Source organism: Oncorhynchus mykiss, chromosome 26, assembly GCF_013265735.2.
Source record: "Oncorhynchus mykiss isolate Arlee chromosome 26, USDA_OmykA_1.1, whole genome shotgun sequence".
Classification (NCBI taxonomy): Eukaryota; Metazoa; Chordata; class Actinopteri; order Salmoniformes; family Salmonidae; genus Oncorhynchus; species Oncorhynchus mykiss.
In genome coordinates this window covers 17,144,384-17,161,175 of record NC_048590.1, presented here as the reverse complement: position 1 = coordinate 17,161,175, position 16,792 = coordinate 17,144,384, and the positions used below count along the sequence as shown (strand labels likewise).

At 41.5% G+C, this 16,792-nt stretch overlaps 1 protein-coding gene across 39 annotated transcripts in view; it reads left to right on the top strand.

Moving 5' to 3' along the window:
* The window catches only part of LOC110506308 (CUGBP Elav-like family member 1), a 42,273-nt gene that overhangs the window by 1,055 nt on the left and 24,426 nt on the right, over positions 1 to 16,792 (top strand). For 38 of the 39 annotated variants that reach the window (XM_036964236.1, XM_036964226.1, XM_036964212.1 and 35 more), the window contains exons 1-2: positions 184 to 317; positions 1,822 to 1,866. The gene's annotated coding sequence lies outside the window, so the exon portion shown is untranslated. Of the gene's footprint in view, positions 1 to 183; positions 318 to 1,821; positions 1,867 to 16,792 lie in introns of those variants that run through there. The other variant, XM_036964237.1, reaches the window with a different exon arrangement.

Sequence of the window (16,792 nt, the reverse complement as noted above, 5' to 3'; positions counted from 1 at the left end):
GGAAAGTTGTTAAATATAACGCACATTTAGAAAAAGCTTACAACAAATATTTTGCTAACGTTGTCTGGTCCAACATTCACTTCAATTAAAAAAAACATAATCAACGGTCACACCCCCAATCCCCTGTTTCAGAGAGTCTGATGGTAAATGCAGGAAAGACCGCCATTTTGCAAGCTAGAAGTACAAGTCTAAAAGTGAGCTGGTGAAGAAAATAATCGAAATAATAAGCCACCAAACATACATTTAGCAAATACAGATAACACACTGTGTTGGCTGAACACATAGGTAGTCGCATTTAAATTTAAGACATCACACAGGTAAGTAGGGTTGAAGTAAAAGTATTTGCCAGATAGTTTATCTAGCTATAAAATGTGTTATCCAATGCCAGATAGCGGCGCACATTTGGCTTGTTTATGGATCTGTCAGCTGGCTTAGCAAAGAGGGTCACAAACAACATGCGTCATTAAACTGCTTTCCAGAAAGCTAGCTATCTATTTGCTAAATGGAACCATTCTTACCCAACAATAAATACCAACTGCTAGCGAATACTTTCCAAACACGCATGGTTCTTCTTTTGATAATGTTTGCATTTAGCTAACAGAATACTGAAATAGCATGTCAGTGTGCTTATCAACAAGCTAACGTTACTAGTACCACCGAGCCTGGTTCTAAACAGCTAACGTTAAGTTAGCCTCGCACACTACAGCACTTACTGTTTCACAGAACAGCTACTGTTAGATACCAAATCTGGTAATATGTTGGATTTGATGCTCAATGCACTTGAAGTAAACAAGCAATGCATATATTTATTTCTGCTCGCCTAACGTTAGAACAAAAATTGCTTAATAAATAGACTGGCTACCCGTTTCACAAATAATTTCTAAATGTTGAATCGAGACGATATTCTGAAGTAAGTGTTGAACATTTCAAATTTGTACAACCCTTGCATCAATTACTAGAATAGCTAGTAACGTTAGCTAAATGAGGGGTGAGGTCAGTCTACTTCTCTCGAACGTCTGTTCTCAGGCCACATACGAGTGCGTTGTGGCAGTTCAAAAACAGTATTTGAGGCTTGTGTGCTACGTGTTCTTCAGAGCAACTATGTAAGTTTCCAATGTATAGTAATTATTATTGTTAGATACCACGACAACCCAAAACAAATTATTCTGACTGGTGTCTTAATAAGTGTGACTTCGATGATTCTCTCTGTAGTGCACTCGTGAGTCACACGCCTACAGTACGCGGTGTCCAAGTACAATGTTCCCTGTTTTCATACATAAAAATGTGTCTATCTATCGCAGATGTTGTGTCTAAAGAATTTATAATGGCTGATAACTGGTTCTCTACAAGTTCGTTTGTAGTAATGACTCATTTTATGAGAGGGAGTTTGGTCAAACAGACCAGTGGTCATAACCTCACATTACATTTTCATTGTGCATACAATATGCAACTTATGTCATGTTTGAAGTATTGCCATTTACAGAAATAGATTGCATACAAATAATTCTGTCTTCATGTCACTGTCTGGTGCATTGCAATGTGACATACAGCACTGGTAATGTGCTGCACTGGATGGGGGTGGTGGCGGTATGCATGACAAGTTGAAGCTGGCTTGTGTTAGTTATTCAATGCAGTTGAGTTGTCATGGAGGCATGGAGTCCTCCAAACTGGAGAACTTGACTATTTATGTCAGCAGGTTTAGATCTGAGGCAAATAATCAGCTCTGACTCTTGTCTTATTGCTTAAAATGCCAAAAGTGAGAATCAATAACTGTTATGTCAGTCACACAGATTTGGTCATTATATGTCTATTTGTTAACAGGATAAAGGGGGAAGAACCATTACCTACGTGACAAGCAAACCCAGGGTAAGTCTTCAGGCTAGTCATTCTCAGCCAATCTTCTCTCTGTCATCTACTACTTAAGAGGCAGACTACATCCTCATAAAGATATTTTAAGTAATGGTCTCAGCTGGCTTAAAATGGTTTTCAGAGAGTTCTAGTACTAGCCTATTGGGTCACTGAAACAATATGACTATTTCAATGCCTTGACGCAAGGCAAGTAGGCTATTTAAGTCATGGCCAGAGATTCATTTTCATCATATGGGCAGAAAAGGCACAAGCGGTTCTAAACATGATTACCCTGTTGTAGCCTTCTTATGGCCAAATTGAAATGTTTCTAACAGAAGAAATATAAAAAGCAAATACATGAGAGAACTTTGGAGATCATGGGGACACTTTTATGACTCAAGGAAAGATCCTTTGTCTATAAGGCACTTTTTTTATTTTTTTGCCCTCCTAGCTTTACGATTGAGGTACTGAAACATGCACACTTGTAGTTTTTTGTTTGGAACACCCATCACACAATTAATAGTCTTTACACATTCCAAAAACTTTCTTTTATAAATCCCAATCTGGGTCAGGTGGGAATCATTTGAAAACGCATTCTATTGCCAAATTGTTTTGCTAAGCTTTAAAATACGATCTTACTTTGTTCGGCTTTCACAAGGCACTTCAGATTGTAATTTTGGTGCTTATATAATTGAGTCATGAGTGCATTCAAGTGCTTGTACCTGGGAATAAAAATGGCATGCCCATACTCCATTATTTCACAATAATGCTTTGCATCCCCCCAATGGTCCAAATGTGGAATCCGTACCATCATATTCTGAGCTAGCCATTAAAAAAGTATGGTCCACAGATCTAAGTGAATCTGAACCCTTTAACTGGAACAGAATATGGAAAAATATGACCTTGGCGTCCTGAAATCCGAACCATCAATTGTATACATTTTAAAGTTTAACACCAAGGAAAACGTATGATGTAATTGGCCCTAACTCCCAACTGTTCACTGTGTCCCCTAAATCCAGTAAGCACATTCCTTCATATGATGTAGGAGTGACATGCAGTTCATCTTCTGGGAGGAAGTGCATGAATGTAAATATGAAATGCGTTGCATCTTCCATGTTACTTAACAATGACAGCTCCTTCAATTTCTTTCAGAGACAATTATTGTTGGCAGGCAGCACTGTCGCAAAAAAAGATGTTGGCTCTTCGATGGCAAATAGCCCACTCTCAAATCGCCAGTGGATACAGTTACTGTTAGAAGTTATAACATTAGAATTATTGGCGGTGAGAATGAAGGGTACTAGTCTAGGAACAATTGAGGCCTGGACAAATACTTGACTCTGTTAAGAATCATCTCAGCTAAAGCCCAACACATACATACAAACAAAATATACACTGTGGCCAGTGTATTATTCGCTCCTACAGACAGTGAGTCACGTGGCCGTGCTTGCTATATAAAGCAGGCAGACGGGCATTGAGTTACTGTTCGATTGAAAGTTACAATGTTCAAAACGGGTTAAGGGGTGGTGGGCGTTGGTAGATAGAGATACGGGTGGGGGGGACTGCAAACCAACCTGTTGCTGGGTGGGAAGGGGTTTTTCCTTTCTTTATATACCAACTTTATTATTGCAAAATCATGTTATCAATATGATTTCTCTATTCATACTTTTTAATTGTTTTGCTTTAGCGTGGCAGCCTGTGGTATAAACTGTGTAAATATATATGAATATCATATGTACCCCCACAAAAAAAGACAAAGCAAGTAAAAAGTGTGTTCTGCAGCCAATTTTTTTGGGGGTAGTTTGTATCCCAGCCTTATTGTTAACATACCTGCATTATGTTGCACCATAAGGCTGGGATACAAACCACAAAAAATAATTGTCCGCAGGACACGTACTTGAATGCACTTTAATTTTGTATATATTTTTTATACAGTTAGCACTATCACTTTAGTTAAACAGCTGAACTGATTGTTGATTTAATCAGTAAACTTTTTTTTGTTGCCATGAGGTCTTGTGGTGACAAATTGCAGAGGTGTTGTTGTGCCAGTTATTTGGGAGGCAATTAGCCAGCAACATAGATGACGTTGGACAGTTTCCATATGCGTCACACTAATATGGATTTTACACACTTGTGCTTATATTGTTTTTATAAATCCTTTGTTCCTGTAACTGTGGTGTCCACATTTATAATGGTAATGATGATAATGTTATGAACTATAACAATAGCCTACAGTGTCGCAAGAAATGGTTGTGTATGAGGCCTTGGATTTGGCCTCTGAGTGCTGTATTTCCTTTTGCATCATGATTTGTCAACAGGCTTTTAGATGCCAGTTTGAAAGAGACACAAAGGTGTTATGGAATTGAATGGAGTAATTTAACAGCCGAGTGAGGGTAGATGACTGCTGTTAGCTGAATTTTCACATAGGTGTGACAGACCTCGTATTATGGCAGAAGAGGAATGCAAAAATACAAGAAAATACTTAATATTTTGTCAGTCAGAGAAAATACAGTGCCTTCAGAAAGTATTCACACCCCTTGACTTTTTCCATATTTTGTTGTTACAGCCTGAATTTAAAATGGATTAATTAGTCATGTCACTGGCCTACACACAATACCCCATAATTTCAAAGTGTGATTATGTTTTTTGAAATCTTTACAAATTAATTAAAACTGAAATGTCTTGATTCAATAAGTATGCAACCCCATTTTTATGCCAAGCCTAAATAAGTTTAGGAGTAAAAATGTGCTTAACAATGCACGTAATAAGTTGCATGGACTCTGTGTGCAATAATAGTGTTGAACGGGATTTTTGAATGACTACCGTAGCACTGTACCCCAGTCGAGAAGTACATTTCAAACATGGATTCACCCCACAAAACCAGGGAGGTTTTCCAATTCCTCGCAAAGAAGGGCACCTATTGGTCGATGGTTTAAACATAAAAAATAAAATAAAAAAGCAGACATTGAATATCCCTTAGAGCATAGTGAAGTTATTAATTTAACTTTGGATGGTGTGTCAAAACACCCAGTCACTACAAAGATACAGGTGTCTTTCCTAACTCAGTTGCTGGAGAGGAAGGAAACCTCTCAGGGGTTTTACCAAGAGGCCAAAGGTGAGTTTTAAAACCATTAGAGTTCAATGGCTGTGATCAGAGTACTGAACATGGATCAACAACATTGTAGTTACTCCACAAGAAGACTGTGAATGTTGAGTTAAATCTACTTAAATCTATGGCTTGGGCGGTATCCAGATTGTCATACCGACCTTGTATTGTGCCATACTGGGATATTCTGTAATACCAGCAATGAACACAAGGGGCGCTGTTTTCAAAACCTAATACTCTGTAATCCGAAGGTTAGCAATGCTAACAAGTACATGTAAAATCCTATAGAGAATGCTACCTAAATGCTGACCTAAAGTATTCAAGTTACTCAAATGCTACACAGTTTGCTGCACACATAAAATAAATAATAACCAACAGTCTCTTATTGCTGTGTGCTTGTGAACAAACACCACATGACTGTGGACTACCGTATACTTCAAAATAATGTGGCAGGTAGCCTAGTGGTTAGAGCATTGGGCCAGTAACTGAAAGGTTGCTAGATTGAATCCCCGAGCTGACAGGGTAAAAATGTCATTCTGCCCCTGAACAAGGCCATAATTTGCAAATAAATTCATTAAAAATCCTACAATTGGATTTTTTTCTTATTTTATCTGTCATAGTTGAAGTGTACCTATGATGAAAATTACAGGCCTCATCTTTTTAAGTGGGAGAACTTTCACAATTGGTGGCTGACTAAATACTTTTTTGCCCCACTGTATGTCGTGAAGCTAATAGCAGTGATGCTTCCGGTAACCTGCCTCACCCAATGTGATACGGTATCGCTATTATTTTTTATTTTTTAAACTTTAGAACACATTCAAGAACCTCCAGAAGCTAACAAGCTAATTAGCTACAAGCTATTTAGTCATTGTTAGCCACTGCTAGCGGCTTTTACCTTCTGCATTGATACCAGCCCTGTTCTTAGCCTGGATAATACTCGCCAGTCTACCAGTATCGGACTGTCTCTCCACAACAACGCTGGATTCCTGCTGTAATCCCTGGACCACTACTTCTGATCTTCACAGCTAGCTAGCTTGCAGCTAGCTTCCACTCACCGTGGCATCCAGTACCGAAGCTATCCCTGAGGCCCACCTCCCGGCCTACTCAGCTGTTCACCCGATCCCCACTCATACACGGCTAGAGCCCAATACTCCACCGGATCCTTGCTGTAAACTCTGGACCTTGGCACCAGTTCACCGCTGCTACCGATTGGCTATAGTGGCTAACGCGACTGCCACGAAGCTAGCACCAATTAGCCGTGAGCCAGGCGCATCTCCCGGCTAGCAAACTAAATTCTACAATACCTCTTTCGCCATCTGGCTTGGATTCTCTGTCGACACGGCCCCCCGCCGCACCACCACGACTGGTCTGCCGACGAATACTCCGTCCGCTGTGCCTTCAACTGGCCTCCGTCGGAGGGCTACTAACTTTAAACGCTGTGTCGCCCGAGTGCTAGCGTAGTGGCGGCTCCCCTGTTCCATCTACTGCTGCCCTCTGGACACTGATCACTTGGCTACATAGCTGATGCCTGCTGGACTGTCCATTAATCACGGTACTCCATTCTGTTTATTTGTGTTTTATCTGTCGGCCCCAGCTGCAAACTCAGGCTCTGTGTGTAGTTAATCCGACCTCCTCTGCCTAGTCATCGCCATTTTACCTGCTGTTGTTGTGTTAGCTGATTAGCTGTTGTTGTCTCACCTGTTGATTTAGCTAGCTCTCCCAATCAAGACCTGCGATTACTTTATGCCTTGCTGTATGTCTCTCTCAAATATCAATATGCCCTGTATACTGTTGTTCAGGTTTGTTATCATTGTTTTAGTTTACAATGGAGCCCCTAGTTCCACTCCTCACACCTCTGATACCTCCTTTGTCCCACCTCCCACACATGCGGTGACCTCACCCATTACAACCAGCATGTCCAGAGATACAACCTCTCTCATCATCACCCAGTGCCTGGGCTTACCTCCGCTGTACCCACACCCCACCATACTCTGTGCATTATGCCCTAAATATATTCTACCATGTCCAGAAATCTGCTCCTTTTATTATTTGTCCCCAACGCTCTAGGCGACCAGTTTTGATAGTCTTTAGCCGCACCCTCATACTACTCCTCCTTTGTTCCGCGGGTGATGTGGAGGTAAACCCAGGCCCTGCATGTCCCCAGGCACCCTCATTTGTTGACTTCTGTGATCGAAAAAGCCTTGGTTTCATGCATGTCAACATCAGAAGCCTCCTCCCTAAGTTTGTTTTACTCACTGCTTTAGCACACTCTGCCAACCCTGATGTCCTTGCTGTGTCTAAATCCTGGCTTAGGAAGGCCACCAAAAATTCTGACATTTCCATACCCAACTATAACATTTTCCGCCAAGATAGAACTGCCAAAGGGGGCGGAGTTAGCCTGCAAATTAATGTCATACTTTCCAGGTCCATTCCCAAACAGTTCGAACTACTAATTAAAAAAATTACTCTCTCCAGAAATGTCTCACTGTTGCCGCCTGCTTACCGACCCCCCTCAGCTCCCAGCTGTGCCCTGGATACCATTTGTGAATTGATCGCCCCCCCCCCCCCCCATCTAGCTTCAGAGTTTGTTCTGTTAGGTGACCTAAACTGGGATATGCTTAACACCCCGTCTGTCCTACAATCTAAGCTAGATGCCCTCAATCTCACACATCATCAAGGAACCCACCAGGTACAACCCTAAATCTGTAAACAAGGGCACCCTCATACACGTTATCCTGACCAACTGGCCCTCCAAATACACCTCCGCTGTCCTCAATCAGGATCTCAGCGATCACTGCCTCATTGCCTGTATCCTCTACGGGCCCGCAGTCAAACGACCACCCCTCATCACTGTCAAACGCTCCCTAAAACGCTTCTGCGAGCAGGCCTTTCTAATCGACCTGGCCCGGGTATCCTGGAAGGATATTGACCTCATCCCGTCAGTTCAGGATGCCTGGTCATTCTTTTAAAATTTAACTTCCTCACCATCTTAGATAAGCATGCTCCGTTCAAAAAATGCAGAACTAAGAACAGATATAGCCCTTGGTTCACTCCTGACCTGACTGCCCTCGACCAGCACAAAAACATCCTGTGACGGACTGCAATAGCATCGAATAGTCCCTGCGATATGCAACTGTTCAGGGAAGTCAGGAACCAATACACGCAGTCAGTCAGGAAAGCAAAGGCCAGCTTTTTCAAGCAGAAATTTGCATCCTGTAGCTCTAACTCCAAAAAGTTCTGGGGCACTGTAAAGTCCATGGAGAACAAGAGCACCTCCTCCCAGCTGCCCACTGCACTGAGGCTAGGTAACACGGTCACCACTGATAAATCCATGATAATCAAACTTCAACAAGCATTTCTCAATGGCTGGCCCTGCCTTCCTCCTGGCTACTCCAACCTCGACCAACAGCTCCCCCCCCCGTAGCTACTCGCCCAAGCCTCCCCAGCTTCTCCTTTACCCAAATCCAGATAGCAGATGTTCTGAAAAAGCTGCAAAACCTGGACCCGTACAAATCAGCTGGTCTTGACAATCTGGACCCTCTATTTCTGAAACTATCCACCGCCATTGTCGCAACCCCTATTACCAGCCTGTTCAACCTCTTTCATATCGTCTCAGATCCCCAAGGATTGGAAAGCTGCCGCAGTCATCCCCCTCTTCAAAGGGGGAGACACCCTGGACCCAGACTGTTACAGACCTATATCCATCCTGCCCTGCCTATCTAAGGTCTTCGAAAGCCTAGTCAACAAACAGATCACTGACCATCTCGAATCCCACCGTACCTTCTCCGCTGTGCAATCTGGTTTCCGAGCCGGTCACGGGTGCACCTCAGCCACGCTCAAGGTACTAAACGATATCATAACCGCCATCGATAAAAGACAGTACTGTGCAGCCGTCTTCATTGACCTGGCCAAGGCTTTAGACTGTTAATCACCATATTCTTATCGGCAGACTCAGTAGCCTCGGTTTTTCTAATGACTGCCTTGCCTGGTTCACCAACTACTTTGCAGACAGAGTTCAGTGTGTCAAATCGGAGGGCATGTTGTCCGGTCCTCTGGCAGTCTCTATGGGGGTGCCACAGGGTTCAATTTTCGGGACGACTCTTTTCTCTGTATATTTCAATGATGTTCCTCTTGCTGCGGGCGATTCCCTGATCCACCTCTACGTAGACGACACCATTCTGTATACTTCTGGCCCTTCCTTGGACACTGTGCTATCTAACCTCCAAACGAGCTTCAATGCCATACAGCACTCCTTCCGTGGCCTCCAACTGCTCTTAAATGCTAGTAAAACCAAATGCATGCTTTTCAACCGTTCGCTGCCTGCACACGCACGCACGACTAGCATCACCACCCTGGATGGTTCCAACCTAGAATATGTGGACATCTATAAGTACTTAGGTGTCTGGCTAGACTGTAAACTCTCCTTCCAAACTCATATCAAACATCTCCAATCTAAAATCAAATCTAGAGTCGGCTTTCTATTCCGCAACAAAGCCTCCTTCACTCACGCTGCCAAACTTACCCTAGTAAAACTGACTATCCTACCGATCCTCGACTTCGGTGATGTCATCTACAAAATAGCTTCCAATACTCTACTCAGCAAACTGGATGCAGTTTATCACAGTGCCATCCGTTTTGTTACTAAAGCACCTTATACCACTCATCACTGCAACCTGTATGCTCTAGTCGGCTGGCCCTCACTACATATTAGTCACCAGACCCACTGGCTCCAGGTCATCTACAAGTCCATGCTAGGTAAAGCTCCACCTTATCTCAGTTCACTGGTCACGATGGCAACACCCACCCGTAGCACACGCTCCAGCAGGTGTATCTCACTGATCATCCCTAAAGCCAACACCTCATTTGGCCGCCTTTCCTTCCAGTTCTCTGCTGCCTGTGACTGAAACGAATTGCAAAAATCGCTGAAGTTGGAGACTTTTATCTCCCTCACCAACTTCAAACATCTGCTATCTGAGCAGCTAACCGATCGCTGCAGCTGTACATAGTCCATTGGTAAATAGCCCACCCATTTTACCTACCTCATCCCCATATTGTTTTTATTTATTTTTCTGCTCTTTTGCACACCAGTATCTCTACCTGCACATGACCATCTGATCATTTATCACTCCAGTGTTAATCTGCTAAATTGTAATTATTCGCCTACCACCTCATGCCTTTTGCACACAATGTATATACTCTTTTTTTCTACTGTGTTATTGACTTGTTTATTGTTTACTCCATGTGTAACTCTGTTGTCTGTTCACACTGCTATGCTTTATCTTGTCCAGGTCGCAGTTGTAAATGAGAACTTGTTCTCAACTAGCCTACCTGGTTAAATAAAGGTAAAATAAAATACTGTGTAACTCCGGTAGGGCAACATCTGAATTTTTTTTTTATTGTGCATCTCTAATATTACCCTATCATTTGTGAATGATTCCCAGCTTAAGGCAAGAAACAGCGCATGCTTTTTTTTGTGACTTTTTCCAATCATAGTCGCACATCTCATGTAGCTTAGCCCTATATATTTCGTTAAGGTTTGTATCACAATGTGGCCAAATAACTACTTCAAATGAAACGCATTAACCTGCTTTACAACTGGTGTAGAGCCCAACTGGCATACTATACACACGTTTGGGGAAGATACATTTCACCATAAAAATTCACCTTTTTTATAATAAAATCAGTACATGAATATTTGCATTTGTGGTCACTTTTGAGAGGTGTTTTCCTGTTATGGAAGGTTCACGTCTATACTCTACTGCCATGTGCGCATTGCTGCGCTTATAATGTGAAGAAATTGCCTAATAGTTTATCAACATTTTAAGCTATAAGTTCTCATCTGTTGTCAGGCTCATTGCTTAAAACATTTTTTGATGCTAGAAATTTGGGCTCTATCGCATCCCACAACTGTCCCAGACTATGTTTGGAAAATGTATTTCTCGCATGGAATCAAATGGATCAACTTTTGTACTATGGGGGATAGTAGATTGACCAAGACTAGTCCTTTTGCTGTTCGTTAGGCCTACTCATCTTGTTGGCTGACGAAAAGTAAATGTGGACAATTCTTCCAATATCTTCAATATATCATGTTGTTTTAGACCCGTCTAAAATACATTGTTTTTTTTAAATGTAGATGTTCCGAAGGTCTGCAGCAGTGGCTTATAGGCTATACGTGGAAGCCAGGAAATGCTAAATGTTTTTATGTTCATTAATGGTCCATTACCGTGAGACCGGCAGCTATTTGCTTGACAATCACCGGCTGACACAATTTCAGGACTGCCACAGCCCTAGCCCCAGTCTGAGGTCCTGAGCGCTCTGGAGCAGGTTTTCATCAATGATCTCTCTGTACAGCATGATGCTGCCACCACCATGCTTCACCATAGGAATTTTATTGGCCTGGTGAGTGGGGCCTAGTTTCCTCTAGAAGTGACGCTTGGCATTCAGGCCAAAGAGTTCGATCTTGGTTTTGTCAGACCAGAGAATTTTGTTTCATGGTCAGAGAGTCTTTTAGATGCCTTTTGGCAAACTCAAGCCGGCTGTCATGTGCCTTTTACTGAGGAGTGGTTTCCGTCTGGCCACTCTCCCATAAAGGCTTGATTGGTGGAGATTGTTGTCCTTCTGGAAGGTTCTCCCACCTTGAGTGCACACAATTTAATCAGGTATCAGTTTCCACCTTCATCCTCCTTTCCATCCATTTGGGTGACGAAAACACTTTGCTAGTCTTAATCAACGTAAGGTCAAAATCGAAGTAAGCATACACTTGTTCAGAAAACATGTTTGAATCATCTTTCAAATTGTTCGGACGTGTAAGCTGCTTAAATTGGCATATTTGATCTGCGCAGGGGCAAAAACCGGTTACGCAAACCTCCCTCTTATATACGAGTGAAGTGATTTTAGAAAAACAAAGTATACATCTTTCGCATGCAAACTTTGTCCGAACGTAGAATCAAATAGAACATGGTCCCTGTGGTAGAACTTTAACAAAAAACCTAGTTTATGCATTTAAGTCCCATCAGGTAGCCTGAGTTCAGATGTGTCCTTGTAAATATGATTATTAACTAAAAATACTGTTAACTGTACTCACTGAGGTGTTTCACACCTTGTAATGAGCGTTCAATACATTATTGTGACGCTGTTATTCATGGCAATGGCAAACTTGTCAGCGGTGTTTCTTGTACCTAGAATGCGTGTTTGTTGAAACCCTGCAAGACTCCTTAGCAACTGTTTTTTTAAAGGTAATGTATTTTCATGGCAACTCCCAGGTTCCTTGTTTGGTCATTTGAATTTTCTGGTCGCATCCCCTACTATCACCACCCCTGTCAATCTTTGGTGTGCTTATTGTTTTGTCCAGCTGCACTGCTCCCAGCAGAGCCGACGATTGCATTTTTTGACGGCAGAGCTGTTTTTAATGACGCATATTGCCCTCCATAATAGCCGTTTCCGTTTGATTGCAGCCAAGTAGGGAGTGGTCTGCCACTGGTAATAAGTATCTGCCTTTTTTTTTTATTTCTTCTTTTATGGAAGTATTTAGCAGGTGGAAAGCTGCAAGGCAAATGAGGTTTTAACAGAACCATCTGCATTTCTCTCGGAAGAACTGCCTCTAGCCATTACCGGCCTTACCCACCAGACACTAAAATGGGAATGTCCAAAAAGTTGATCACTAGTGTAGAACCATCAACATGTTAATCTTGTGTACAGATCAAAACTATTTTACCTCATAAAAAATATCTATCTGATTCTAAACGGTCTTATCTGGACAATAGTGTTGGGGAATTTTTTTATTTTTTCTACACAACAAATTGACCGAGGTCAGGTCTGTTATTTTAATTCCATTTAGTTTGTTTTTTTCTGAGCTCAATGCGCAGTTTCTCTAGAGATCAATCAGATCAAGCCCGAACTGTGCAATGCAGTTGGGGGTTGTAGTTTCCAACAGGCCAATATTCTTCATAGTTTAGCGCAGAAGACTTTATAATGAACTACAATGACCATAATCCATTCCATGTATAATTGTCCAGTCAGTGTGGGCATGTAGACAGAGGGAAGATCTCACAATCTAGAGGGCAGTTGCTTCGCGAGGTATCTCTACCTGAAAATACAAAATCACATGTTATTTGTCACATGCACCGAATACAGGTGAGCTGAAATTAAAGATCACAAATGTTCCATATGCATGAAAAGCTTATTTTTCTTAATTTGTGGACAAGTTTGTATACTGCCTTGTTAGTGAGCATTTCTCCTTTGCCAAGAAAATCCATCCACCTGACAGGAGTGGCATGTCAAGAAGCTGATTACACATCATGATCATTACACAGGTGCACCTTGTACTGGGGACAATAAAAGGCAGTTTTGTGTCACAACACAATGCCACAGATGTATCAAGTTTTGAGGAAGTGTGCAGTTGGCATGCTGACTGCAGGAATGTCCACCAGAGCTGTTGTCAGATAATTTAATGTTCATTTCTCTACCATAAGACACTTCCAACATTGTTTTAGAGAATTTGGCAGTAGGTACAACCGACCTCATAAACGTAGACCACTTGTAACCACGCCAGCCCAGGACCTACACACCCTTCTTCCTACACACCCTTCTTCTTGTGTGTGTGTGTGTGTGTGTATGTATGTATATATATATATACATACACACACACACAGTGCCTTGCGAAAGTATTCGGCCCCCTTGAACTTTGTGACCTTTTGCCACATTTCAGGCTTCAAACAAAGATATAACATTTTATTTTTTGTGAAGAATCAACAACAAGTGGGACACAATCATGAAGTGGAACGACATTTATTGGATATTTCAAACTTTTTTAACAAATCAAAAACTGAAATTGGGCGTGCAAAATTATTCAGCCCCCTTAAGTTAATACTTTGTAGCGCCACCTTTTGCTGCGATTACAGCTGTAAGTCGCTTGGGGTATGTCTCTATCAGTTTTGCACATCGAGAGACTGACATTTTTTCCCATTCCTCCTTGCAAAACAGCTCGAGCTCAGTGAGGTTGGATGGAGAGCATTTGTGAACAGCAGTTTTCAGTTCTTTCCACAGATTCTCGATTGGATTCAGGTCTGGACTTTGACTTGGCCATTCTAACATCTGGATATGTTTATTTTTGAACCATTCCATTGTAGATTTTGCTTTATGTTTTGGATCATTGTCTTGTTGGAAGACAAATCTCCGTCCCAGTCTCAGGTCTTTTGCAGACTCCATCAGGTTCTCTTCCAGAATGGTCCTGTATTTGGCTCCATCCATCTTCCCATTAATTTTAACCATCTTCCCTGTCCCTGCTGAAGAAAAGCAGGCCCAAACCATGATGCTGCCACCACCATGTTTGACAGTGGGGATGGTGTGTTCAGAGTGATGAGCTGTGTTGCTTTTACGCCAAACATAACGTTTTGCATTGTTGCCAAAAAGTTCAATTTTGGTTTCATCTGACCAGAGCACCTTCTTCCACATGTTTGGTGTGTCTCCCAGGTGGCTTGTGGCAAACTTTAAACAACACTTTCTATGGATATCTTTAAGAAATGGCTTTCTTCTTGCCACTCTTCCATAAAGGCCAGATTTGTGCAATATATGACTGATTGTTGTCTTATGGACAGAGTCTCCCACCTCAGCTGTAGATCTCTGCAGTTCATCCAGAGTGATCATGGGCCTCTTGGCTGCATCTCTGATCAGTCTTCTCCTTGTATGAGCTGAAAGTTTAGAGGGACGGCCAGGTCTTGGTAGATTTGCAGTGGTCTGATACTCCTTCAATTTCAATATTATCGCTTGCACAGTGCTCCTTGGGATGTTTAAAGCTTGGGAAATCCTTTTGTATCCAAATCCGGCTTTAAACTTCTTCACAACAGTATCTCGGACCTGCCTGTTGTGTTCCTTGTTCTTCATGATGCTCTCTGCTCTTTTAACGGACCTCTGAGACTATCACAGTGCAGGTGCATTTATACGGAGACTTGATTACACACAGGTGGATTGTATTTATCATCATTAGTCATTTAGGTCAACATTGGATCATTCAGAGATCCTCACTGAACTTCTGGAGAGAGTTTGCTGCACTGAAAGTAAAGGGGCTGAATAATTTTGCACGCCCAATTTTTCAGTTTTTGATTTGTTAAAAAAGTTTGAAATATCCAATAAATGTCGTTCCACTTTATGATTGTGTCCCACTTGTTGTTGATTCTTCACAAAAAAATACAGTTTTATATCTTTATGTTTGAAGCCTGAAATGTGGCAAAAGGTCGCAAAGTTCAAGAGGGCCGAATACTTTCGCAAGGCACTGTATATGTGTGTATATATGTGTGTGTGTGTGTATATATATGTGTGTGTGTGTGTATATATATGTGTGTATATATATGTGTGTATATATATGTGTGTATATATATGTGTGTATATATATGTATATGTATATATGTATATGTATATATATATATATATATATATATATATATATATATATATATATATATATATATATATATATATATATATATATATATATATATATATATATATATATATATATATATATATAAAAAAAAATATTTTTTTAAATAAACACTTCGCTCAGCACTACTGGACAAATGCCAGGCTTGCTAACATGTGTACCTGTTAACCAGGGATCATCAACTGGGGGACTGCGGACCACATTTTACATTTTTATTATAGTTTTTGGAAATGAGACTAAACTCGCTAGGAATTCACCTCAAAATTATTTTCATTTAGGAAATCTATTCCCAAGTATTTCCACTCAGAGACATGATCATGTACCAATGTAATCAAGGTTTGAAATGATTGCTTTTGTATATCTGTTCGGCTTCTTGCATCAATTTGCAGAGTACAAATTATTTATTATTTTCCCCTCGCCCCAACCCATGGCTGAATCTAGTTGAAGACCCCTGCTGTAAACCCTTTGGGTGCTTTTTCCACTAACACCAATCAAGCCAGACGGGAGAGATTTTACAGTTAGGACTCATTGCATGTCTGTACTGAGAACCGATCAATAATTAATAGTACTCAGTGAACAAATCTAGCCTAGCTCAGGATTGGTGCATTGCTTGGTTCAGAAAATTAATTGGCCATGTGAAAGGATAAGGCATTTCTCGCCAATTATGTGTGTTGCTAGGGTACAACAGTTGACAGCAAAGTGAACACATGCTTGTCTGAGATTAGAGGCCTATGATTGTTTCCCTGTTATCAAATGTCATTTTCACTTGAGTCATGGAAGATCTGCACAATTTGTAGTTGAGTTGTATCAAGGACTCATTTTCTCTCCTATTGATGTTTTAAAAAAAGACTATCCTAGTATTCATTATTTATGAAAAGTAATCCTAACCTGTACTTTTTTGTTGTACTTTTACCCATTTTTCTCCACAATTTTGTGATATCCAATTGGTAGTTAAGGTTTTGTCCCATCGCTGCAACTACCCTACAGACTTGAGAGGTGAAGTTCGAGAGCCATGCATCCTCTGAAAAATACCCTGCCAGTCTGCAGTGCTTCTTGACACACTGCAAGCTTAACCCGGAAGCCAGCCGCACCAATGTGCCAGAAACACCTTCCAGCTGGTGACCGAAGTCAGCTTGCAGATGCCTGACCCGCCACGAGCCACTAGAGCGCGATGGGACAAGGAAATCCAGGGCGGCCAAACCCTGCCCTAACCTGGACAGTGCTGGGCCTATTGATCAAACCCGGGTCTGTAGTGATGCCTCAAGCACTGCCTTAGACTGCTGCGCAATTTGGGAGGCGATTTCCAGTACTTTTGTATACTTTTTAGCCAGTAGTTCTGAAAGTAGCACCCACAAGCCAAAAACGGTTCCCAAAATGGTCCCCGACTATGTGCACTATGTCAA